The sequence below is a fragment of the Ceratotherium simum genome, chromosome 10 (assembly GCF_057802395.1).
Source record: "Ceratotherium simum simum isolate JZ-2026a chromosome 10, ASM5780239v1, whole genome shotgun sequence".
NCBI classification, from domain to species: Eukaryota; Metazoa; Chordata; class Mammalia; order Perissodactyla; family Rhinocerotidae; genus Ceratotherium; species Ceratotherium simum.
In genome coordinates, this window is record NC_141909.1 from 18,793,706 (window position 1) to 18,819,735 (window position 26,030).

General features: G+C 33.8%; 1 protein-coding gene across 1 annotated transcript in view; it reads right to left on the reverse strand.

Moving 5' to 3' along the window:
* The window catches only part of GPC5 (glypican 5), a 1,279,398-nt gene that overhangs the window by 621,552 nt on the left and 631,816 nt on the right, over positions 1 to 26,030 (reverse strand). The window lies entirely within an intron of this gene.

Sequence of the window (26,030 nt, forward strand, 5' to 3'; positions counted from 1 at the left end):
GATGATGACAGTCAGGTGAGAAGAGGACGCTCAGGTTGCCGGAGATAATGCTGACTTAAGAGTCTAGAACCAACAAGTAAAGAAGAAGCTTGAGATGCCATGCAAAAGCCAGGAAGTTTGTGGTTTTCAGAAGCCAGGAGTCTGCAAGCCAAGAAATTAATAGAGATGGAAAACAACAAGCTGGTGACAACAAGAGGTCTTCCAAATCCAAAAAAGACAGAGAAATCAGAACAATGACGGAGATCTTGAAGGATGGGCGATCATGCCTGACTTATTTACCATTGTAGCCATAATGGCTGGATGAGGCAGTGCGTGGAATCATTGGTAGTTAATAACTGAGGGAAGAATAAATCAGAAATAAATAGATGAGGAATTGAGTAAGCTACGTATAGCACACAAAGAATTAGTGCATAGCTAGGTCTCCAGGAAAGGTCAAGTGGAGATAAAATCATGCCTGGTAGTGTGCGGGAAATCAGTCAACTCAGGGCCAAAAACTGAATGGAGGAGTCAATGAAGAGAGGGGCTGGACATTTGGGAGGGAGGGAGTCTGGGCATTTGGGAGGGAGGTTGGAAAAATGGGGGTTGGAAGTGGGCACTTGGGGAGGTGGGAGGCAAAATGGAAAGAAATGGAAAGCAAAGACTCAGAAAGCCAAAAGTAAATGAGTCAAAGGGAAATCAGAATCCACAGTTTTGCTGTCTTGGGTAAAACTCTTCATTTAAAAAAAAGGTGAGTATTAGCTACTGGTTGCTGGAAGATATAGAGCAGTATCCCTCTAGGTTAGTGATGAAGTTGAGTCTTATCTAAGGTAGAGAGTTGGGTGCCTAGTGGTTAGGAGCACAAATGCAAAGAAAAGAACACCCTTTATTTCTGATCCTTGTCCTGGTCTCAGTGTCTGGAGAGATGAATGTTGCAGTGTGACATAAAGCTGTCTCGAGACAGGAGGGCCAGATGATGAATGGTATGCATTTTACCCACAGAGAGCCTTTGCATAAAACGGAGGTTCTTAAAGTGTGGTGCCTGGACCAGCAGCATCAGTACATCTGGGTACTGGTTGGAAATGTAGAGTTCTTGGTCCCACCCCAGACTCACTGAATCAGAAATTCTGGGAGTGAGCCCAGTAATCTGAATTTTAACAAGCCCTCCAGATGATGCTGATGCATGTTAAAGTTTAAGAACCATTGTCTTATGGGAAAACAGACATTAGCAATAGTTAAGGAACAAATTTCATAATTAATGGTAAAGCCAGTGTATGGCCCTAAAAAGCAGGAACTAGTGCTTCCAAGGTGCAAAATCTGAGATTCTACAATATGAAGAGACACAGTGACCTGAAAAGAACTATTAGATTGATAATGAAATCTTGCATTTAGCCTCTAAAGAGAGAAATGTGCCTGATTGCAAAGAGATTTGTTTTCTTTGCTTTGAGGACTATTACGTTTGCAAGTGCAATAGTTATGTTGCACACTTCCTAATAAAAAAAGATTTCTGATGAGAATTGCTTACAGTGTTACAGTTAATAAAGAATAAGATAGCTTAAAGAGAAGTATTTCTGAGTTTAAAAAAACTAAAAGAAAGTGCATTTTGCTAAACCATAAGGTACTAAGCACACAAGCCCCATCTAGTGGCCTTTGTACTAGGAGTTCACTGAAGGTTTCTAAAGGGGTGCAAACCCACTATGGAACCACAAAGATACAAGCGATTTAGCACTTACATACCTGGACTACAGCACATAGGCATCATAATTACATCACAGCCTCTTATGCAAAACATTCCTCAAGTTTTTTAGAACCTCTCCTCAATTTCAAAACTATCTAGAATCAGAAAAGAAGGAAACATTTGAGTTCCAATTATGTGTCAAGCCCTAAGTTAGATGCTTTTATATATTTGTAGATATATGGTATGGAATAGATAGATATAGATATAGACATAGATACAGCTATATAAATACAGACATCCAGGATGACCATTAAATCTGTAAACACAGGTGAATACATACATGTTTTACTACTATTACAACACATAATAAAATAAAATTATCTATGGTTCCAGAACACCTCAATGAAAAAAAGCAAAGCTTAGAGGGGGACTTTTTTCAAAGTCACACAGTGTGTTACTCCTATGATACCCTGTGCTAACCTCTGCTATAGTATTTTTCATTCTATGACATTGCTATTTTTTTTGTCTTTACATACTATTTTAAGCTCTTTGAGGAATAGAGCCATTTTTTTAAAGCTGTTTTTTATTCTTGGCACCAAGCGTAGTGCTCAATAAACTGATTAATAATTGTCATATAAATAAATGCATGGATGGATAAATATATGAATAAAGTAATAGATGAGTTATTTAAATCATTGCCTTTATATTTCATATTTTACACACACATAAATACATATTACTTTCATAACAGTGAAACTGAATCTTCTCAGCCAGTGTAGGAGCATCCAAAGATGTCTTAACTTTGTGTTCTACATTCTACAAATATTTGTTGTCTCAGAATAAAAGTAAATATTGACTAATCAAGGATCTTAGTAAGGGGAAATGAATATTTATATGAATAATTACGATGTAATATAGAATGTGAGAAGCGGCATGCAAGTGACAATGACATTTTGCTTTTTACATTTTAGCACAAGAAATGACTTTTAGTCAAAGGCAACAAAGAACATTTTATTAAACAGACTCCTGAAAACTTTCAGTACAATTTGAATAAGATATTATGATAGAAGGGTATTTCATTAAGAGGGAGAACGTGGGTAAAGGGTATGTTTGGACACGAGCCACCACTCCCCCATGTGCTCCTGGTACATTGTACATGAAAAGAAGCAATATGGCAATAAAGCCTGAAAACTAAGTGGAGTCAGAACAGCACAGATATCGGGGCCTTTTGTGCCAGATTCCAGCCTAAAGGACTTTGCTTCCTAGAAAGTCCCAGAATCAACAGATCAAAGCAGAAAAGGCATTAAGCAAAAAGAAAGTTAGCCAATGAAACAAATTTAATAACCCTAGTTATTAGTGATAGAGGCAGATCTTTACTTCTAATATGGATAAATCCTATTTTTTAAATATCCACTAATTATCAATTTAAATGGGAGTTTAATTGCACTCACATTCAGTTCACAGATCACAGCATACAGGCAACATAGGATTTTCTCTTTGGATCAGTTTTACATACCAGTTCCATCAACAACCAGGAATTAATATTAACCAACATAAGGCTTGGTGGTGACACAGATTACATATAATTAGAACCAAAGTATTGCTGCTTTGACTACTAATGTGTTTCTAATATTATTAATAGGTATAGTCAAATTAAAATAATTGCTTAATTTTTTTCCTTTTTTAAAAAACAAAACCCTAGAACTATAGATTTAAAAATATATATATAGGAAAAAGGTCAAAAATGGATTTTAATTACTATTATGGTTGTTTAACAACAGCATTAAATTGCTGAAACTAGAAAAATTAGTTTCAGATATCATGTTGCACATTTCAGGTTTCAATGGAACAAAAAATTGCATTGAGCAAACCCTTTCAAACAACGTATAGGATAGTCTCTCTTTTAAGTAATGGGAAGAGCCATATTTTTATAAAAGGATCTTTCTCAGAAAATATTTTCAAGGTGACATGTCAGTTAAATGAAAGGAGTGTTAGATGAACAAGGGAAACATAAAGTTTATTATGACTATAAAGCATATGAAAAACTTCACATCCACTAAGAAACATCCTCCCTTCTTTTTTTACCACCTGATTTTACCCCCTAGAAGTCTTTCAAAATTGATTCTACTTCTCAGATCTCCCCAAACTAAATTTAAACTTTCATCTAAGAGTCAATTCAAAGGTTATGTTTTGCTTGCTATTTTCAATACTGTGAACCATCCCATGGTTTTACAAACCCTTTTAAATTCTTCACTTCAGAACTCAGACCCTAGTGATTCCTATATGGCTGTGATTTGTCTATTCTCCTTTAGGGTTGTCTTCTCCATGTGCCTTAGGGTGATCACGCAGCTCAACTAGATCCCACTACTCTAAAATTGGAAATTCTGCTCATCTTCCAAATTTACCCCCTAGTCTATAAACACACAAGAACTTCCCTTCTCATCCATCCATCCATCCATCCATTCATTATCCATCTATCCACTCATCTATCCATTCTTTCATTCATTGAGGAGTATTTTTAAGTACAATCATGTATCTTGCCATAGCTGGCAATACTACATTTTAACTTGAAACACACAGAGTTTACTATCCATTGTAGGTATAGATAATTGAACTGTCATTTTAAATCTGGTTAATGAGTCATATGGTAATGGGAAGTTTTCATAGCAGGTGGGAGTGGAAACCCAAAATTGGTGGCTCAAGGAAGCTTCCTCGGAAAATTGAATGAATGATGGTAACAACCATTAAGATAGAAGGCAGTTTTTAGTATGAGGGTAAGAGAGGTAAGAGCTTGGTTGTGGTGAATGATATATGTGTTTGAGTTTCAGAAGAAATAGTAGGGTTGGAGGCATATAGGTATCAATTACCCACCCATTAAAGAGGATAATATTACTCAGGAAAAATACAGAGTGAAAAAATTAAAAGATCTAATAGGAACCCTAAATTAAAGGTATGGGCCAAGGGAAAACATGTTTCAAAAAAGTGAAGGTTGACATTGCCAATTCTGGGGAATGGACAAATGAAACAAAATTGAGGAGTGACTACAGGATGATGGTGACTTTGGGAATAACAATTCAGTTGACAAAGGGAAATGGATCGAAGAGCAAACTAATGTTAGGAACAGTAATCTCTGAATACAGATAACCATTTCAAGAAGTCTGGCTGTGACAGGATAGAGCTGTAAAGGGCAGCAGAGGAGATTATGGGTTTTGGAAGGTGAATGTAGGTATACGTGCAGGTATAAGGAATCCATTTACTGATTTTTTAAAAAATAGAATAAGCTTGAAAACATTCAACATTTTTTCTTAAGGACAGGATCTATTAGAAGGAGAATATGAATACTCAGAAACAAATAGACAATCTATAAAGCAAGGTCTCTGAGGATGCAACTGGGGTTACTATATAGAGCACAGAAGTGGTACTACATAGGAGATAGGGCACTTCTCTTGTGTAGCAAAAGGGAAAGAGGAAGACAATGAGTAGGGACGGAAGCAGGTATGAATACCTTGTGGAACAAAGTTGAGGAAGTTCCCATCTGATGGAAGGGTAATGGGAAAGTTAGTGTCATGGTAAAAGATTTGAGAAGAATAGAATACGTGTGTAGTAGCTTCTGCATAGTATGTCAGGGGCAATTGACTTGGGAGCGTATCATAAAAGCAATTTCCCATTTTATAATACATCTCCAGAAATTAAGATTATGTGACTTCAAAATATTTGTTTCATAATTTTAAAGTTTTTACTACTGTCTCTCTCGCTACATGAGTATCCCATTTCTTCTTATTCTACTTTCCAGGAAAATAGAGAAAAATATTCATCAACATATATTACTAACTCTGATTTTGGAAAACAACTGCTTCTGATAGAAACTGTGACATGTGAAACTGTGGGAAAGTTAGTAGTTAAATATTCTATATGAATAAAAATTCTTGTTTTGTGGATAGAGGAAGTAAAGTCAGAAAAAATATAATTAACATCATCAGAAAATAAATCCTTGATAATATTCTTAAATCAATACTCAGCCCCACCATTTATGCATGAATTTTGCATGGCATTAGAATTCAAAATAGAAGACCTTTCATACATAATTTTAAATATGAGCAGTAAAACTAAAGAAACCAGTCATTTAAGGACAAAAAATACAAGTTGTCTTCAAAGTTCTACTTATATTTTGAAATAAAAATATCCCTTTCAATATGTTGATTTTACCAAGTTGCAAATTCAGGATACCACAACTGCCTATATTTGATCATTTTCCTAGAAACATTATTATAGGTGGATGATTTATTTGAAAAATTTCTCCTGATGTTATCACCTTTGTAATATTTTATGCTGTTGACTACGACACAGGGATAAGCGCCAGAGAAATATATTATTAAAAGTTATATTTAAAAGTTAATATTTTAAATTAAGAAAAAACGCCTCCAATCAAGTTTGTAAGTCAACCTTCTAAAATGCTGAAAAATATGCACATAAATAATAGATTGCCATATGTCCATAGCTAAATCCAATAAACAATGTACATCTTAAGAAGAAGCTTTTAATTTTTTCCACTAATAACAGCTGTGCTATTCAAATTATGAAATAATTTTGCTCCTTTTCTTTACAACTGTTCCTGGATAACTCTTATTTAAGTCTTATATATAACTATTTGCTGGGAAAAAATAGCCCTAGAAGAAAGATTGTGAATTTTCTGTTTCTCTTTATATCCTGTAAACTTTATAAGAAAAAGGATGCAGACAGAAACTTCAGCCTAATATTGAATAAAAGGTAAGAAACTCAAAGTTTATTCTATATTTAAGGGCTTGCAGTTTTTGAAGTTCATCTTCAAAGTACCAGTGTTTTATCTTAAAGATTTCTCTTTTTATTCTCTTTTAGTAATTTCTTAAAACATTATCTTTGATATAAAAGGTAGACTAAGACAAAATGAAAGATTTTTCTGCATAAAGAAAATACATCATAGAGGAATGTGAATTTTTAAACCTCGAGGATATTTAAACTCGGTTTTAGAGGTTAGATAGTAGATTCTTTAAAATAGATGCTGATGATAGTTAAGGGGAAGTGTCATTTGGATGTTCTAGTAGGGGTCATACTTACTTGTATACCCTTGGCCAAGTAGATAGATATGCAATTTTTCTTATTGGAACTAACAGCACCTAATTAGCACCATTATTGGAGAGAAGAAAATGTAGCCACCCTGGAAATACAAGTCTGTTGAATCAACCTTGACCATCACCAGGTAACAGCTATCCCACTTAGCTTTTTATCTCTCTTACTGAGAGATTGTGGAAACACCCAAGGTTTGGACCTCTTTCTTAGATCTACTTAATGATGTGGCCCTTCCACTTATACGCCTTCCAGTTTGACACAAAAACTTTTTTTTTTTTGCTGGCTGGTATTTCTTGGTCCTAACTTGACAGTGAAAGCTGAAGTTGAACTAAAATGAATAAAATTAAATTGAGCTAATAAGTCAATTTAAAATAACAGTTGACCTTTCCTGAAGGGCTTGGGGCTCTGGTAATCCACATGATTCAGATGACAGCAGAGTGGGATCTGGAAGCTTTTGTGTCTAGAGGCAGGGCTGTGTCTAACAAATAGAGGTTATCAGCTGTCTGGTTTAGTCTTTAACTTAACCCGAGGAAAGAAATACTTTACCTACCCTCTAAATCTACTTCTGTATGTCAGAAACTTTAAAATCAGAATTTATTTTCCTTTGTTCTTAGCCCAATTATTTTTGCTTCTTTTAAAACCATTTACTTTATTCATAGGGGGGAAAAAACAAAAAACATCATTTGTGTAATATCTCTTCATACATTGTACTACTGTTCTATTTTCTAGATTTCTTTCTCTCTCAAGTCTATTTCTCGCAACTTTAATAATTTGCATTGCTTCTACTCATTTCATTTGAGAACGCTGTGGAATCTCAATTTTTACATCATTTTCAATTTAGGTGTTTTTCTCCCCGATGTTCAAAACCATACAGAATCTTTCCTAATCAAAAAAACTTTTCTCTGTCCACTTCAATGCCTGGACAATGATGAACTTTAAGTAATGCAAGTAGTGATCATGGACTATCATTTCCTAGCATCTAATGAGTTGTCAATATTTCTCGGTGGTGTATTTTCAATTAATTTTTCACCTCTTTGAAGGAATAATCAATACTGTAGATTCCTAGATATAAGATGTTTTCATATAACATAAACCACATGCTTAACTATGGGAAAAATAACCTTATACACATTACTTACCCTATCAAAAATTCTGTTACTCCTTATAGAAGGAAATTTCACTGTTCAGGCAAGGGTTTGTGTGAGTGTGTGTGTGTTCCAGTTACATTGTCTTATTTGTCTTCTTTTGGGTACAGAGGACACTGTGTTGTTCCTAATAAAACCTAAAACAATATTTCTAATGGGACGTGGCCAAGATTCTTGCTGTTTTACTAATGATTTCCTAGCTTTGCTCAATTCTTCTCACCTCCTGAACAAAGATTGTTGTGATGCTCAAATGTTAAATAGCCCTTCCCTCATGACCGCACCCAATCTAGGGCTGACCTGTTTTCCTTTCAAGTTCTCCCTTACAATCATTCAGCACAAGTGTAAACCTATAACTAGTCCATCACAAGCACAAACCTATAGTAAACAATGCTCTCTTACTGAATTGCCTCACAGTTCTTTTGGTGCATTGTCTCCCTTGATGCAGCAAATTAATAAACCTGACTTTGTTTGACAATGGAAGATTCTGTGGTGGTCTTTAGCTGATGGGTTTTATCATAGTAAGAAGGACCTCCAACAAAATCAATTATACTTAAGACATTTTCTAAGTAATGACCATTATTTAAAAATATGCCCTTCCCCAAAACATGATATTTGAGAGATTAAAATGGAATTGGGGAGCATTGTGTCCAAAGCCCTTAATTTTGTATGGTACGCAAATGAGATCCGAGACTTATCCAAAGCCCCTGAACATTAGTGATAGAACCACAATTAGAACTCATGCTACTTTATATATTGTCCAGTGTGCTTCCTCTATAAAGCCTATCACTTATTGTAAAGTTTCATACATTTGTGATCCTCTCAAAAGCACAGTAGAATAAATCCCAGTTGTATATGAAGCAACAATTGAACACTACTTTTTAAAATTTCTTCTTCAGGTACTCAGACTAATATTTAGAAATACACCTTCCAAAGACACTTCTCTTTCAGTAAGTTTCTTTCATGATTTTCAATTTCATTCATATACACAAGAAGATTTTCAAAACATTTAAAAATCCAGCATAGAGTTTCTTATGCGCAATCTGCTGAGACTAGTCTGTTCTTCTTGTTTGAAGTCCTATTGCCTGGCTCTGATCCTGGCTCTGCAGCATGCTAACTAGAACTAATGTGACCTTGGGCAAAGAACTCAATGGATCTTTGCCAAACAGGGAAAATAATATTCCCTATCACATAGAGTTTTGTGAAGATTAAATAAGTTAATACATAGAAAATACCCAGAACAGGGCTGGGCTCTGGAATGGAGTATCACTAAATAAATATTAGCTATTGTTTCTATAAGGCAAGTTAGCTGTTGAAAATTATTATTGGAATTTTAAAAATCAATTTTCAGATTTTGTATTTCCATTTTTAAACAAATTTGACCTTTTTAAAAATTGATAAACATTATTTTTAGAGCAGTTTTACGTTCATAGAAAAATTGAGCAGAAAGTACAGAAATTTCCCATATGACCTCTACCCCCCCCACATGACCTCCCTCACTATCAACATCCCCTACCAGAGGCGTATGCTCCTTGCAATCGATGAACCTACACTGACACATCATTATCAAAGTCCATAGTTTACATTAGGGTTCACTCTTGGTATTGTACATTCTATGGGTTTGGACAATCTATAATGACATGTTTCCACCATTATAGTATCATACACAGTATTTTCACTGCCCTAAAAATCCTCTATGTTCTGTTTGTTCATCCCTCCCTCCCCCAAAACCCTGGAAACCATTGATCTTACAATTTTTCTTTTTCCAGATGTGACATGGTTGGAATCATACAGTATATAGCCTTTTTATATTGGCTTCTTTCACTTAGTAATATGCATTTAAGGCTCCTTCATGGCTTGATAGCTTATTTCTTTTTAGCACTGAATAACATTCCATTTTCTGGATGTACTACAGCTTATCCACTCACCTACTGAAGGACATCTTTGTTGCTTCCAAGTTTTAGCAATTATGAATAAAGCTGCTAAAAACATCCATGCACAGGTTTTTATGTAGACCTAAGTTTTCAGTTCTTTTGAGTAAATACTGAGGAGCATGACTGCTAGATCATATGTTTAGTTCTGTAAGCACAATTCACCTTTGAAATAGGAAATTTTTACTATTCTTACTATTTTTGCCGTTGTTCACTTATCTTGAACGTGTTTTACAGAACCTACATATAGGAGCATTGTGCAATGATGACAAGTTATTTTCAAAGACACCAAGACATCCTGAAATACAGTAAACCCCAAGAACTATGTGATAATAGCCTTGATAATCTGCACGTTGGGGAAATGAAGTATTCATTAGAACTTCCTGTTAATTTTTATCAGATATGTCATACCTTTCCCATTTCTTTCTATCACTTTTGTTCTTATTAGTCCTATTTTATTCTAGTGTGGTTTTATTTTATTATATTCCCCATGATGACTTCAAAATACTTTCCTTCATTCATTCATATATTCATACATTAACTTGACAAAGATTTTATGAGCATCTTTGCACATGCACTATATTCGGTTCCAGGGATATGAAGATGTACCAGACATGAGTATCATTTTTAGAAACTCATGGTCTTAGAAGAAATAAAACACAATAAACTACAGTGTAATAATATAGATATGTACAAAGTGTTAAGTTAGCAGATAAGGGAGTGACCAAGTTCACTTGAAGAGGTGAAGAAATCACCACAGAAAAAAATATTTAAGTTTTATTTATGTCATCAACATATTGCGCCTGGATTACTATAGTAACAACTCTCTCCAGATGCATTCCTAACACTGCAATTAGAGAGGTCTTGCTAGAGTGCAAAATGATCAATGAACTGATTTTTGGCATGGCATGCTATGGGTAAGTGATTCATGAGTTGGTTTATGCCAATCTCCAGCCTACACTGTATATCACAGCATTTTGGAATTCCATGCAGTTCCCTAACGATGCTTAGCTTTCTCTAGTTATCAGGTTTCTGCTCCTGCTTCCTCTTCCTGTAATGATTACTCTCCTGGCTATCCATAGCCCTATTAAGGACTGTTTCTTCAGGTGTCAGATTATATTTTAACTCGTTTGAGAAAACTTCCCGTAATCCCTAAGGCTGTGTAAGATATTTTTCCTTTATGCTCTCATAAGATCTGTTTTTCCACAAATGAAATTCTTCATACTGACTATAATTTCCTGCTTACTCATCTGTATCCCCCAGAGGCAGAAATTTGCATGGTGACTAGCACTGAGTAAGTATCAAGTAAGTATTAATTGAATGAATAAATGAGCGGATGGATGGATTGAGAGCTAAATAGTTAACATCAAAGAAGAGATAAATATGGGTTGGGATTATAAAGAAGAAGCCATTAGTGACTCAAATTTAATTTGAACTTCAAAATTTGTATTAAATTAGTGCCATGCTATTCCCATATGAGCTCTCTAATGTACTTTAGATTTCATAAAAAAAGAAGATTCCATCAAATATACTTGTATCATAAAGGGAAGGGTTATTAACAATTACTCTGAAAAATATTATGATACAAAATCTATATTATTTTGCAAAATTATAACCAGAGAACTGAAATTAATTGTATATATTACTTAATAGGTAAACATAATTATTTATATTCTAAAAAATTAGAGCATGAAACATTAGAGTTATAAGGAAATTAAAGGAAGTCTACCATAATCAATCAAAAACTACCCCCAAGCAATACATATTGTGTTAATGTATCTCTTCCAAAATTGAGACATTACACATTAATCTAGAAAATTACACTCTTAAAGTCAGTGCTTTACACTCCGGTTAAACAATTAGCACTCAAATAATTACTTTTGACTTATTAATTTTCACTCGAAAGAGCACATTAAACTAATGCAAAAATTTGACAGTAAGGTCTATACTATGTGAAACTATAAAAGAGCTATTTATATAAATCACAAACACTGATAGTTGTTAAAGAAAACTATGCTTATCAAATATTCTATATTTAATACAGCTATGGTCTTTTGAGTGTGAACATATATACATTTTTGTTTCTAGTTAACATTCTTGACTAAAGTTAATGTCAATATTTTCAATTCATTAGAGAATCTAGTTTTTAATTTTAATTAAGATGTGTCTTAGAGACACATAGATTCTACCCATATCCATTCATGCAACTCAGAGCACATTCATTAAATGTCTCATGTTTGGAGGCATTGTAGTAAGGACTGGGAGCCAGTTTTTCTCAAGCTTTATTGGGAATAATTATTATTTATTATGCTTGTTTAAGATAAATTTCCAACCTCTACCCACAGAAAAGTTGATTCAGTATTTTGGGGTAGAATTCTACAATCTGCATTTTAAACGAGCTCAGTGATAATTCTGATGGAAGTTGTATACTCCATGGTCAAAAATAGTTCCATGATGTACGGAAAGATAAAAAGATGTTGCCTGACTTGCCCTCAAGGTCTTACAACCTATTATAGTTAATACAACTCATACACAAAACTATACTCTTGAATGGGCCATAGGACCTAATAATGGTTTTGATGCTGGCTGTGGGAATAGAAAATATATGTCTGGTACATATACAGGATGTTGAAGTGCTTGACTGTATCTTAGAGAGTTAATTCAAATATTCCAAACCTAGAAGGACCTGAAATTAATTATAGTAAAAGAAAGAGACTTGGAATTTGTTTTCAAGAACCAACATCCAGTACCTTAGTATTGCCAGTACCATTTGCTATTTTCTATGTGTGTATGTATGCATGTTTTCAATTGCTCTGCCTCAACCTTTCATACCCCTGTACAGTTGGCTCTGTGGAAGATCCAAACCCAATAGTCCCAGCAGTCAGTCCTCAGAGAGGCAGTTTTACATAGTGGTTTCACTGACACTCAGAGCTTCAAATCAACTCAGGGGGACCAAGCACAATGCCAAGTTAAAACAAAGACTCAGTGCTTCCAGGGCTGATCCGCCAGGGTATTTCTCACCCAGAAGATAGCCATTTCCTCTTTCTATCTGTTCTATGTGTCCAAGCATAAGTGGCTTATTTCTTCTAATTTTCTATATGATTATTTTCCCCTGGAATTTGGGAGGAAATGATAAAACAAGGGTTAGCCTGAACAGTAGAAGATACAGCTAGAGAAAATTGTAATGGTTTTATTTCCTTGAAAACTAGGTGGAAGGACTTATTGGTTTTCAGAAAATAATTACATTTTGATTGTAACTTTGTACACTTAACACCAGCTGTATCAGACAGAGTCCAGTCAAAAAAACAGGAAGCATGCTAAATATTTTAGAGATAGTATAATACAGGAATTAGTATATAGATATTTAAAGGTTAGTGGAGCAGAAAGAGGATGGTAAAGACCACACATATCAGTAACTATAGGGAGTAGCTCCCACTCTTAAGGTTGAAGGAAGGGAGGAGATGGGAGATCCTGAATCTAGGGACTTGAAAGAGAGAAGTTTACTTCTCCAGATAGACAATGAGAGTGTAGACCTTCCTGGATGATGTTCAGACCTCTATGGGGTACCACATTGCTGGTGTCAGACTATAAATGGAAGCAAGTTAGCTGGCACAGGTACCTTCAAGGGAAGTGTCTGGAGGCAGGGGAGTGATGCTCTGCTGTGGATGTAATCCTGATTAAAACTGAAAGGAAGGAATGATTTTCCCCTTCTGTCTTCTTTCGATCTCCTTTTAGTATCTCTCATTGGCAGAAAAATTACTGTATACTGGCTGGGAAGATAATCTAGGAAACATAATTTATAGACCTCATGTAGTTTGGGAATTTAGTTGAGAATTTGGGAAACGCAGTTTGCGTAATCATAGAATAATTTTTAGAAGGGTGGCCTGGAGCTGAGACACAACAGCTAAACAACTAGCACAATAGTCATAACAATTTCTTAATTACTTTTAAGCATATGTCTAAAGAAAGATAGAACAATTGAGCACCACCACTCATTTCACTAGGATATGAGAGGCAACATAAGTGTGTAATTGGGTCAAAAACATCTGGGTGTCCTCAGAAGAATTGAAATTGGCTGTCTGAAATGACAGATAACTAAAAGCTATTGTTCAACTGTTCATAAGCTCTCAATACTGAAATGGCCTCTTCTCTTTAGAAGACCAATTCTTTGCCTAATAAGACTGCATGGTGGCTTAAGTTACCATATCTCAGCAAAGCCCCAGACTGTTAGTTTAAAAATATTACTTCAACAGCAGTGCAGAGATGGGAAAAATAGAAGCAAAGAGACCAATGTGATATTATAAAAACAGTTCAGGTAAGAAAGATGGAGGACCTAAGCTCAGAAAGTAGCAGTGGGAAAAGGAAAGAAAGAAAGTAAGAAAAATTTAGCAGGTAAAGACAAGACTTTACTAAATGTGGAGAGTGAAGGAAGTAGAGGAACCTAGGACAACGTCTGAGTTTCTGGCTTGGGAGGATGGTAAATTGTCGTGTATCAACGAGAAAACAAAAAACAGAAAATTAAAACACCGCTTTGGGAGGAAATTTGACATGTTTAGTTTTGGACTTGTTGATTGCACAATCTAGATCTAATTGGTGCCTGAACATCACTGGATCTTTTTATACTATTTGGCATTGGGCCTTGAATATATGGATTTTCCTTTGGAGTCCTTTGCAGTTGAGTAAATCATTATTTTCTATAGAACTAAGTGCAAACTACTAACCAGGGCAACTATATAGGCTCCTACATTATAGAGGACCCCTGACTACTTTGCTGTCTCTTCCATTCCCTCCTCAAAAGTGGTGTTTCAGGATGATCAAACACCTCCTGAATACGCTGTGATATTTGAAACATTTGTGCTTTTGTAAATATTCTGTCTGGGATGAATTTTATCCTACTGCCCATCTGAATATCTTTGATTCTCTGTGGAAACCCAGCTCAGATGTAACTTTTAGGATGTTATCCCTGGCAAAAACCGCACAGAATTTATCCCTTTTATGTGCCCTCTGCACTTCATATTGTTCTATTTTTTATATTTTCATAGTTTATTTTAAGGTATTTATTTACACATCTCTCTTCCCTTCTAGACTTTGAGTATCTTAAGTGTATAAAGGCAACATACATATATTTAAAGAACGTACACACCAGAAAATAGTGAGATTTCTTACAACTCACATACTGACAAAATATTATTAGTTAGATATATAATGAGATACTTCAAGTCAATCTAGTAATAAAATAGGAAAGGAGAAAAAAAGACAATTCACAAAAAAAGAAACATAAAATGACCAATAAAAAAAGTAATGCTCAACTTCACCAGTAACCAGTGAAAAGCACATGACCAAGAAAGATCTTGGCTTGACTAAAGTTTAAAGAAGTTTCTTCCTGACTGTAAGTCCCTGACTTCCCTTCTCTTAAAGCATTTACTTTAGAAAAGGTGCTATTATAAATTCTTTCTCTACCCCTTTGAGATGTAAATCTTCTCCCCTTCTCTTGCCAGTTTTACACCCCAGGACTGTCTTTCTCAAGGTCTGGGAGCCATTCCTTTGAAATGTAATTTTCAAAAGATAAGGCCTCTATCTTCCAGGTCTCTGTGGGAGACAGGAGCCTAACTTTGATGAGCTCCAATTAGCAAACACAGATGGCCTAATCACATTGACCAACAGCCCCCACCCCGACCTACTCAGTACTTTTCCTCTGGCTCAACCCAGTGCTTAAAAACTGTCCCACCTTTTGTTTTAGTGGAGTTGAGTTCCATTTCTCTCCGTTATTGCAATAGTCTTGACTGCTGTTTCAATAGTGTGGAATAAAGTCTTCCTTTCCTGTTTAATTCTTTCTGGTGCAATTTGTCTTTGACACACATAAATATATTTTTTACCATTTACATCCAAAAGTTTGCAAAATCAAAAAATCTGAGGATATGTAATCATGACAAAAAGTAAAAAAAATACTTTACCTTTAATGTTTGTGTAAACATAAATTGATACAATGATTTTGAAGGTAAATTTTACTACCCGAAATAACATACTCAAATGCATAAAGATGCTTGCTTGTAGCATTGCTTATAATCATTACATTTGGAAACAATAGACAATACAATATGATATACTCATATCTCAATTAAAAGGAATAAAAGTCTATTTCATTAGTAGAAAGACTATTGGTGTCATATAAATTTAAAAAACACTGCTGTTTTTCACATCTGTGAGAACATATGTATTTTCAGTACATTAGGATATTTTCAGAATATTCAGTATATCCAGCATATGTGGAAAATACATATGTGTATGCATGCATGCATGTATGTCATGTCAGAGAACAGGGCCAAAGAGAAACAGGGGCACCATTATTTCCTTAAAAATTTTAAATGATATGGAAGATTCAGGGAAGATAGCAGTAGCATGTTGTAGCATAGCTTTTGGAAACTCCCAAATCCTTACATAAAACAGAGAGAACAATTGGATAGTAAAATCAAAATCACATGGATACTATTTACAACCCAACTCATGAGTTATCCTCATGAATCTCAAAACACAAGTGAGAGAGGACATACTACCAATAGCCACAAAACCCACACACTATCAGCATGTGCGCAGAAGAAAGCAATGAGAAGCGACACATCAACGCTGCAAGTTACAGACCTGAAAACAAAAGAATGCAAAATAGTGAACAGGTATTCACTGGAAATCAATGTGAAAACAGCAAAGAATGGGGAGAAGTTTTGCCCATTCTTAATAGCGGGTGAATGTGAGGCCTCTAATATAAGACTGAAGGGGCTGGAGCCTCAGAAACCTTTTGAACTCTCAAAACCAATCTGGCAAAAGTGTTCCTTACCATTCAGGTATCCACGTAGAAGAGAAACGGCTCGAAGTGGAATCAAGAATTAGTGGGAAAAGGACAATGGAAAGTTAGGAAAGAGAAGAAGATACAGGTAAATGTAGGGAAGGGAACAGAGCTGAAATTTCTCAGGAAACAAGTCACCACGTTTTTTTAACACTACATGAAATAAACAGGACTGAAAACTCAGTAAATTTAGAAAAATCTATCTGAATCACTCCTCCTTCTAAAAATTCAGGAAATTTAAATTCATGTAAAAATAATCAAGAGAAAAGGATTGAGATCAAATCCCATACAGTTATTATAACAAAAATCATATTCTGCTACTATCTCTACCAACAGTGAAGGCACACCAGAAAGACATGTTCGAAACCCAGACCAAAAATTTAACCTGTCATTTCAAAATGAGCTAAAAAACATTAAGGAAAGGATACAAGACCCCAAATAATAAGTCAGAATTAGAAAAAATTTAAAAATGAGGTTAGAGACTTCAAAAAAAGAAGGAAGAAAATATATTTAAAAATAAAATCGAGAAGGAATGTGAGAGCAAAGAAACACCACTAGTAATACCTTAAGAGAAATAGAAAGTAAAAAGGAGGTAGATTTTAAAAAGCAAACATAAATTTTAAAAAAGATAAAAAGTATTGCAGAAAATACTGAAAATAAGTAAATACAATTCAACAAACATATAAAAGGTGTTCCTGAAGAAGAAAACCAAAAAAGGGGAGAGAATAATTACTTAAATCTATAATTCAATAAATATCTGCTAAAAAAGGATTTGATATTACTTATTAAAAAAGGATACCATGCTATTGAGAATGTTGACTCAGAACTACCAATGCAAAGCTATATTCTAGAAAAACTACTGCACTTAAAAAAAAAGAAAACGTTGTTGGGCACTGAGACGGTAAAAACATATGTATACATAGATGGTTTATAAAGGGAAGAAAATTAGATCATTGTCAGATTTTTTTTTGTCAGTAATGCTTTCTGCTAGATTAGAAATAAGTCATATTAAAGAAATGCAAGGAAAGAAAATGCAAGCCAACATTCTTCTATTCAGCAAAATTGACTTCCATGGTAAAGGGGCACAAACTCTTATCACTAGGTAAGAACTTGTGAAATATTGTCCTCATTAGTCCTTCTTAAGAAATGTACTAGAGCAAATTTGACATAAGAACATAAAAGCATTAAATACATAGTTACTGGAAGAATAAAGGAGAGTTAAGTGGCAGATATAGTAGGTGACTTAACTAGATCTATCTATTTCTATCTATCTATCTTATATTGATCTAGTTCCTTGCCAAGGCTGTCTGATATATATCAACATCTATATCTACTATAACCACAAAATGAGGAGACACTGTGGATCAAATATGCAAAAATGTAACTGATTTTAGTAATCATAATTGGTAGGGTAGTTTTAGTATTATTGTGGTAATATGGTATATTTAACATGGAATGAAGCAAATGAATAATTATGAGATATTTATTTCTATTATCACCTGTGTCTTTGAGAATCATGTCTTGTGCTCAGATTGTGTTCATGAAATACCATTTCTTATTACAACAAATCTAGGGTCATGTAAAATGACTGATTCCATGTCTGTGACAGATAATATATCAGCCCAGCTTGGAATATCTTGGTACATTCTCTAGCAATGAAACTGAAAAGATTTCGAAGATCATGTCAAAAGGACTCAAGTCAAATCGAAGAAGTGCCAATTGGCAAAATGTGGGACAATCTGGATTTCAATAAGGATAAGAATTACAAATGTTTTTAAAACTGAATTCATGATGATATTTAAAAAAATAAAAAGAATTTGTTACCTTCTGAGAAAGACAAGGAGAATACTAATTCATTATTTTGAAACTGGTTAAATAAAAGAAAGATCCAAGAATCTATCCTCCCTTTCCCAAAGGTCAGAACCAAAACAGATGAACAGGTCACTGAAGTTGACAGTATGTGAGTTGTAAGAAATCTCACTATTTTCTGGTGTGTACATTCTTTAAATATATGTATGTGTCTGTCAAAGAAGAAAACCCTATAGAAGAGAATAAAAGGCTATGGCTGTAAAAGACATTTCAGATAAAGAAGTATACAAGGAATTTCATATACTTATAAAAAAAGTGCAATTCAAAAAATTATCATAATAGAAATTAATACATAATAAAATATTGTTCCACTTCTTTCCTTTGGACAGATATACAAAAGTAGTGGTAGCGGAAAAAAAGTGTTTGCAAAAATGGGGAGCAACATGAAATATTATTTATTGCTGATGAGAATATAAATTGACACAATTGCTTTGTAAACCAGTTTGATATTTCCTAGCAAAGCTTAACACATGCTTACTTTGCTTTGTGACACTATCATGCTGCTTCTAGGTATACACTGCAGAGGCTCTTACACAAGCGCATCAGGAGATATGTTCAAGATGGTTTACAGCAACTCTATTCACAATACACAAAAACTGAAATCAACTCCAATATCCATTGACAATAAAATAGATAATAAGTGGGTATGTATAGTCATAAATTAGAATACTATACTTTGTAAAAATGAATGAGTATATCTACACTCATCAACATGGGTGAACCTCAAAAACATAACGTTTAAGTGAAAGGAACGTACCAAGTAACAACAAAGATTATATGATTCCATTTATAAACAGTGAAAAACCCAGCAATATATTGCCTATGAATGCAAATATTGGTGATTAAAACTCTAAAGAAATGAAAATGGAATGATTTTTACACAATTTACGATCACGGTAAACTCTCGGCATGGGATGTGTTCAGAGAAAGGTACACAGAGGCATGGAAATACTCTATTTCTTGGACTGGGTGGAGGGGTAGATACAAATTCATTTTATTATTTTCCTCAAATTGTGTGTGTGTATGTGTGTGTAACTACATCTTTATCTCTAGCTCTAGCTCTAACTCTATCTCTACATTTATCTCTATTTCTATCTTTGTGTTATTGTTATGACTTCACCTAGTTTTATGGAAGATTTCTCTCTTTCTTGTTAGTTCACGGAATCATTTAAGAAAACCTTTTTACATATTTTATTCAACATTTTTTTTTAAATTTCAGTCAGTGGGGGTGGTGGACACTCTTGTAATGCTGTCTATGGATTAAGTCATTTAATCCTCATAAGGGTACTTCTTGGAGACTACTGTGATTATCCCCATTTTAAGGAAATTTAGGTACAGACAAATTACTTGTGCGAGGTAAGTGGTAAGTTACTTGTGCAAGATACACTTTATTTGTACATTTTATTTTCTTAATCGGTTCACTGTATTGCTAGTAAAAATAACTGCACATCCAAACTAAATGACCACACAGAAAAACTTTTAGTAGTTCCTCTTTGTCTACCAAATTAAATACAAACTCGTCACTTGAATTCAAAATCCATTGTAACATTTTTAATCCACATTTTTAGACTTCTAATATTTTTTCAAGCAATTTGAATAATTTTGTTCCACCGTAAGCATGCTCCTTACTCTCTTTCTCCCCCGACCCATCTTTGCTATGATGTTTGCTCCTCCCACGTTACCTTCACCTCTCTATTGTCAATTGCTGAAACCAAATCATGACTCCATCCTCTCAAATGCCTTTCTCATAAACATTGCAATCAAAATTTTTTTTCCAGATTGCCCTTTCCCTGCCTCCTCTATGAAGTATTTTCTGATTGCCACATTTGGATAGTCTCTCTCCTTTCTCTTAGTTCACTTAAAATTTTTATTTGTCTCTGTTGGAATTTAACGTGATACAGATTCAAGATATTTCTTCAGTGTTCATCACAAACTGGAGAAGTTGATGACAGTGAAACATTTCTGCTGAGATACCAGAGGCACTGTTTCAAAATGGGATTCTTCTTGAAGCAAGTGTAGGCTGAAGGCTTTAGACCCTGAGAAAAGATGGAGGTGGTTCTCCTTTGGTGTTAGGAAGTAGACCCAAGGCTAAAAACCTTCAAACTGAGACTGATACCAAAAATCATATAAGATAAGCCACTATTACCGGCCTAATTGTTATAGTCCCTAATGTCCTAGTGCATATGATGCTTTCTTGTAATGCTAATATATAAATGTAGATAGTTTTTTATGAGTTCATACTGCTTTATTCGAGACTTATTTCAGAGATACTAATAAATAAAGGCTGTAATAAACAAGGGTGTAAATTTTTGATCCTCATAATATGGTCCTTAGACCAGCAACAACAACATCGTCCGGGAGATCGTAAAGAATGCCCCACTTCAGACTTCCTGGATCATACTTGGTTTTTTAACAAGAGCCCTGAGTGATTTGTATACACAAGAGACTTTGAGAAGCTTTGAGCCCAGATCACATGCTCAGTTATTTATTTTAATTATTTATAGTTAGATGAGTAATTAATTGGTCAATAAGCTATATGAAAATACTCTTTCTATATAGTTAGAGGTATGGAAGTCATTAAAGAGCTGAAAGTATACCTGTCTTGTTTCTACATGATGCATTTTATTGATTAATCCTGACTGAGGGAGAATATAGAAATTTCAATAACCATTCTGTTTATTTGCAATGGAATGACATAAAAAAAATAGACCTGGATACAAATATGGTTTGTTCCTGGTTTTGACAGCTACATGACTTTGGGCAAGCAACGATAAAATGTATCTGATGAAATTTTCTTAAATTTTAATTTTTTACTTCCTCTATTGATCACACAGTCATACCTAGCATTATGCTAGTCAAAAAATACCATAACTTTTTTATTTTATGTCCTCTGGTGTGGTATAGATTTAGTTATGAGATTTGCAGAAGAGCTGGTTGGTCTGGAATGCATGCTAGGAGGCTTCTTAAGCTTTAATTAATGTCTTCTCTCTTTACCACAGTGATTTTACATCAGTTCTGTGTCTAAGCCAAAGCAATGAAAATCATTCCTTAGGCATTCAAGGACAAACCCTTTTATTTCAATTCTATTATTTAAAGCTATGAATGTGATGTGTAACTTTTCAAGAGAATGTAAGATGATTTTAGATGATTCATTAGGTATCCAGATTCCATTACACAATCTTGTTAACAAAACAGCAAGCAGCTAGGATAAGGGTCAATTATTTAGAAACCAAAATGGAAATGTATAATCATAATATTATTCATAGTGATCACATATTAATTAAAATATATTTATCTTAGATTTATTTTATTTCTCTTTAGTATAATTTTCATCGGTAGTGTAAAAACTGCAGTAGATGACAATTTCAAAGTGTTTACAGTTTGGAACATTGAACGAGATCAAGAAGTGTTTCTCTGTGAATTTTTATGTGGTTTTATTATGATCCTTCTGTATTAGGCAATTGTAAAACGTAGATCAAAGTGTACAATCATTACTCAAGATTACTTTCACTGCGTCCCAAAGGTTTGAGTCTAAATAACTTTATAAAGATTATTTATTTTTAGCATAAATGAATAAAGTAAATATATGATAAGCTATTCAGTTATTTTTAGTACATTTTCTTTAATTTGGGATAATTTATTAACAGGCTATTTGTCAGCACTTTGCAAAGTAAACTGAATATATTTTATTTTAATCAAATTTGATGAAACTTTAATTTTAGAAAGAATACATATACTTTTAATATGCATATTTGGCACTGTTATTAATGTAAATGAATCATATGCTCGCATTATCTGTTTGACATAATTTATATTAGAAAGAAAAAATTATCAACTAGATAATATAAAATAATACAAAATAATTTCTACAAAATAAATAACTACATAGTTTTAGTAGTTCTGGAAAGAAAAATAAAAATCACATTTTCTAAAGAAAATGCCACTTGTAGTATTTTTGTGAGTTCTCCCTAACCTCCATGCCTAGCTGAGATTTTGAAGTAAAGGTGATTTACGGTGAAAATAAGTTTGAGGAAGCCAAGAATTTTCACTCACTCTACAATCCTGCATTACTAAATAAATCAGCAACCTTTATTCTTCAGTGGCTAACAGTATCATTTTCATTTTACTATGCATATGGAATATGCTATTCTTTTCCAAGGTCACTGTTAGTATCATGCTGTAGATGAATTTGTTAGAGGCAGATCTGAGGTTAGTTACTAAGTGACAAATCCAAAGCACAATATAAACAATAGTTCTATTTATTTTAGGCTATAGAAGATCAACCATAACTTCTTTCTAGATCTAGTAATTTACATTCCATTGTGTTATCCTTCTATTATCAAATTAATCTAATTTAAGTTGAAGACATTCTGTTTTCATTAGCTTACCTCCTGAGATAACACATAGGGAAATGTTATATAAACTGGATAGTGCTATTGATGGCAGGGTATCATATTGTTATTATGATGCAGTATGCAACAGGTGGTGGAATGGAGAATTGTTGTGAATAGATTTAATAAAAGGTTTGAGAACTGAAACCTGGATTCTTCAAATATTTAAAATTGGGGATGATGAGAACCCATGAAAGAGTAGAGGAAGAGCAGCCCATGAGATAAGAAGAACCTAATGGTAGACAATCTAAAGAAAGACTTTGGGTGGCTGAATAAGAGGCAATTCAAGAGGGCCTCAGGATCAGAATGCTGCATTGGTACTCTGAACATAGAAGTCTTTATGAACCCATATCATGACTGTTCTGCAGAGCCATGTTGAAAAAACTATTGGGAAAAAAGTTATTTGAACACACACAATCTTTATTGTTATTTACAGATTTCTCAAAGTAAAATTATTTTTAAAACTGCTTAAGATGTTACATAATATTATACGAGCAATGATGAATATGACAATAGACAGATTATCTCAATTTGGAGACTTAAAATCACCCTTCTATTTTTGAACATATGTCTGAATCAACTTGTGATCACATTCATTTTTCCTGATATTATTATGGTGAACCACCTTATCAAAGTGAATTTGATCACGGGTTATACACTTTTTGTTTTTTAAAAGCAGAGTTATTGCCACTTAAATTATAATATCACAGAAGAATTGCAAGCAATGCTACTGCAGATTTTCAGATTTTCAAAACTACATGTGGAATAACTTTTCTACAGCCTGTTTTCAGTGACACTCTGGTTTGTTTTCCAACATTTGAAACTATCAGAATTTTGGAAAATTAGAAGACTAGTTGAATAGTTGAAAAAGTGTTGATGGTAGTGAGAATAGTTTTGCTCTGCATTGCTAAAAGAACAGAATTTCTTTTTTCACTGGTGTTTAGAACCTGTATCAGTTAGCTACTTAGAAAGGCCAGCAAGTGTCAGGGGTGAGGAGAAATGAAGGTTCAAAGCCATTCCAACTCTGCAATTCCAGACTACTAGTGAAATACCCGTATCTATCTAAATGAGCCAAATTCAATACAATAAAAATATAGAATACGTTTCTGTAATATTGGGATTTTTAAACATTCTACTGAAATAGGGAAATATTTTCAGTTTCCTAAGAGTGAACACTACATAGTATAGATGGCTGCTTTTAATAAGGAACATATCAGTTAACATTTAATAATAGCCAACAGGTAGAATACAAATAGAGGGAGTTTTAAAAACTAAAAATTTGTTAGGTTATTTGATACCATTGCTGATGAAAAAAAAATGATACCTAAAAGGTATATAAATATTTTGGTGGTAAAACTTTGCACATTGAAATATATAGACCCTCTGTTGCCTGAAATAGACATGAACAAAAACAGAAGCAGAAAATCAGTTCAAGTGAGGATTAGTAAAATATTTATCAACTTTGGACATTTGCATAAATGGAGCAAAATCATTAAATGTACAGGGCATGATATTAGTATTATTCGTTGCAATTAAATATAGCTATAAATAAATATATATATGTATAGCTATTTGTAATCAAACATTTTTGAGGTGAAAAATGAACTGTGTTCTACTTATGTTGTATGTTATAAAGAATAAACATCAGTTTAAGGAAGAAATAACGGTGCATTTCACGTTCTTAACACAAAAGGTGTCCTGGTAAACTTTGTCGAGCACAATATTTTGAAGACCATCTAAAACTGTCTTAACTGGCCTTGGCAATACATCAAACTAGCCAAACACAGGCAAAGTATCATAGTGCTTTATAAAAATAGAAATGTGACTTATGCTTTGCTACTTTCTGTCCCTCTTTATTTCAGCATGCTATCCACAGTGGTTTCCTAACCACTTATTAAAAATTGAAAGGCAACAGCTATAAACTCTTAGAAGCATGATAGGCAACCCACTCCCAGCAGATGTGGATTTTTTTTAATGTTTTCCTGGAGTTGCTGAAAGTCATCTATATCTTAAATCTCCCCAATTCTGATGGATAGTTCCTTGTACCATACCTGTCCATTTTAGTAGTAATTGAAAACAGGGTTTTGAAGAAAAAAATTCATTCTTGCCACTTTGACAGTATGGTTTTGTGAGAAAACTATTAGTAGTTGAATATCCTCCACTGTCTCTACTTCTCTTGTGAAATAAAGCAAAAAAGAGTTATTTATTAACACATAAATTCTAGAGCTTATAAATAACTTCAGGTGTAAAAAATCTCTATAAAAATGCTAATTTTATACACACACAATTTATAGATGAAATTTCCACCTAAGCTATTTTTTATAATAATTTTATGCCTTCTAACCCTGCTAATATTCAAATGGCAATGAAATTATGGTACATATAAAAACTCAAGACAGAATGAAAATGAAAGATTATTTAATATTATCCTAGTAGATAAGTATCACAATTCCAAAATACAATGGAGAGCATTTTAATTCTTAGTAAAAATAAACCTTTTCTTTTTTATTTTCTTCTTCTTCCTTATTTATTTTTATTTTTTAGCCTACACAACAAAAGATAGAAAAACAAGATAAAGCAATCTGATAAACTATGTTAACACCAATGACAAGAACACATATCCTTATCTGCTCCTTTAAGAGTGGAAGATACTAATTTTCACTAGGAAATTGTATTAATACATCAAGGATTTTTGTGGCCCTTTGTTCAATTGCTGCTCCAGTGTACTAAATCCCATCTATTTACTTTCTATGTTAAATTTATTACTACTGGTGACAGGAAAACATAGTCCTTCATATCAGTTGTTTTTTTGATTTTGTACCTCGTTTGGCTTCCATTCCTTTAACCAATATATTTGCTGTATAAAACATAATCCCAGAAAGAATGGCGTATTGTTGCTTGAAGCATTTGTGGTGTTCTAAATTTACCAAAAGAGAACTGAAAGTAAATGAATTCTTCTCCCACCCAAATCACAAAAGGGCATGTCTAACAGGTCCAAAGCAGCCCTCTGTGACTTAGAGGGAGACTATCAGACCAGCCTCCAGATAGGGCTGCACAGGGCCAGAAAATCACTTTATAAAGTAATCAGCTTTGGTA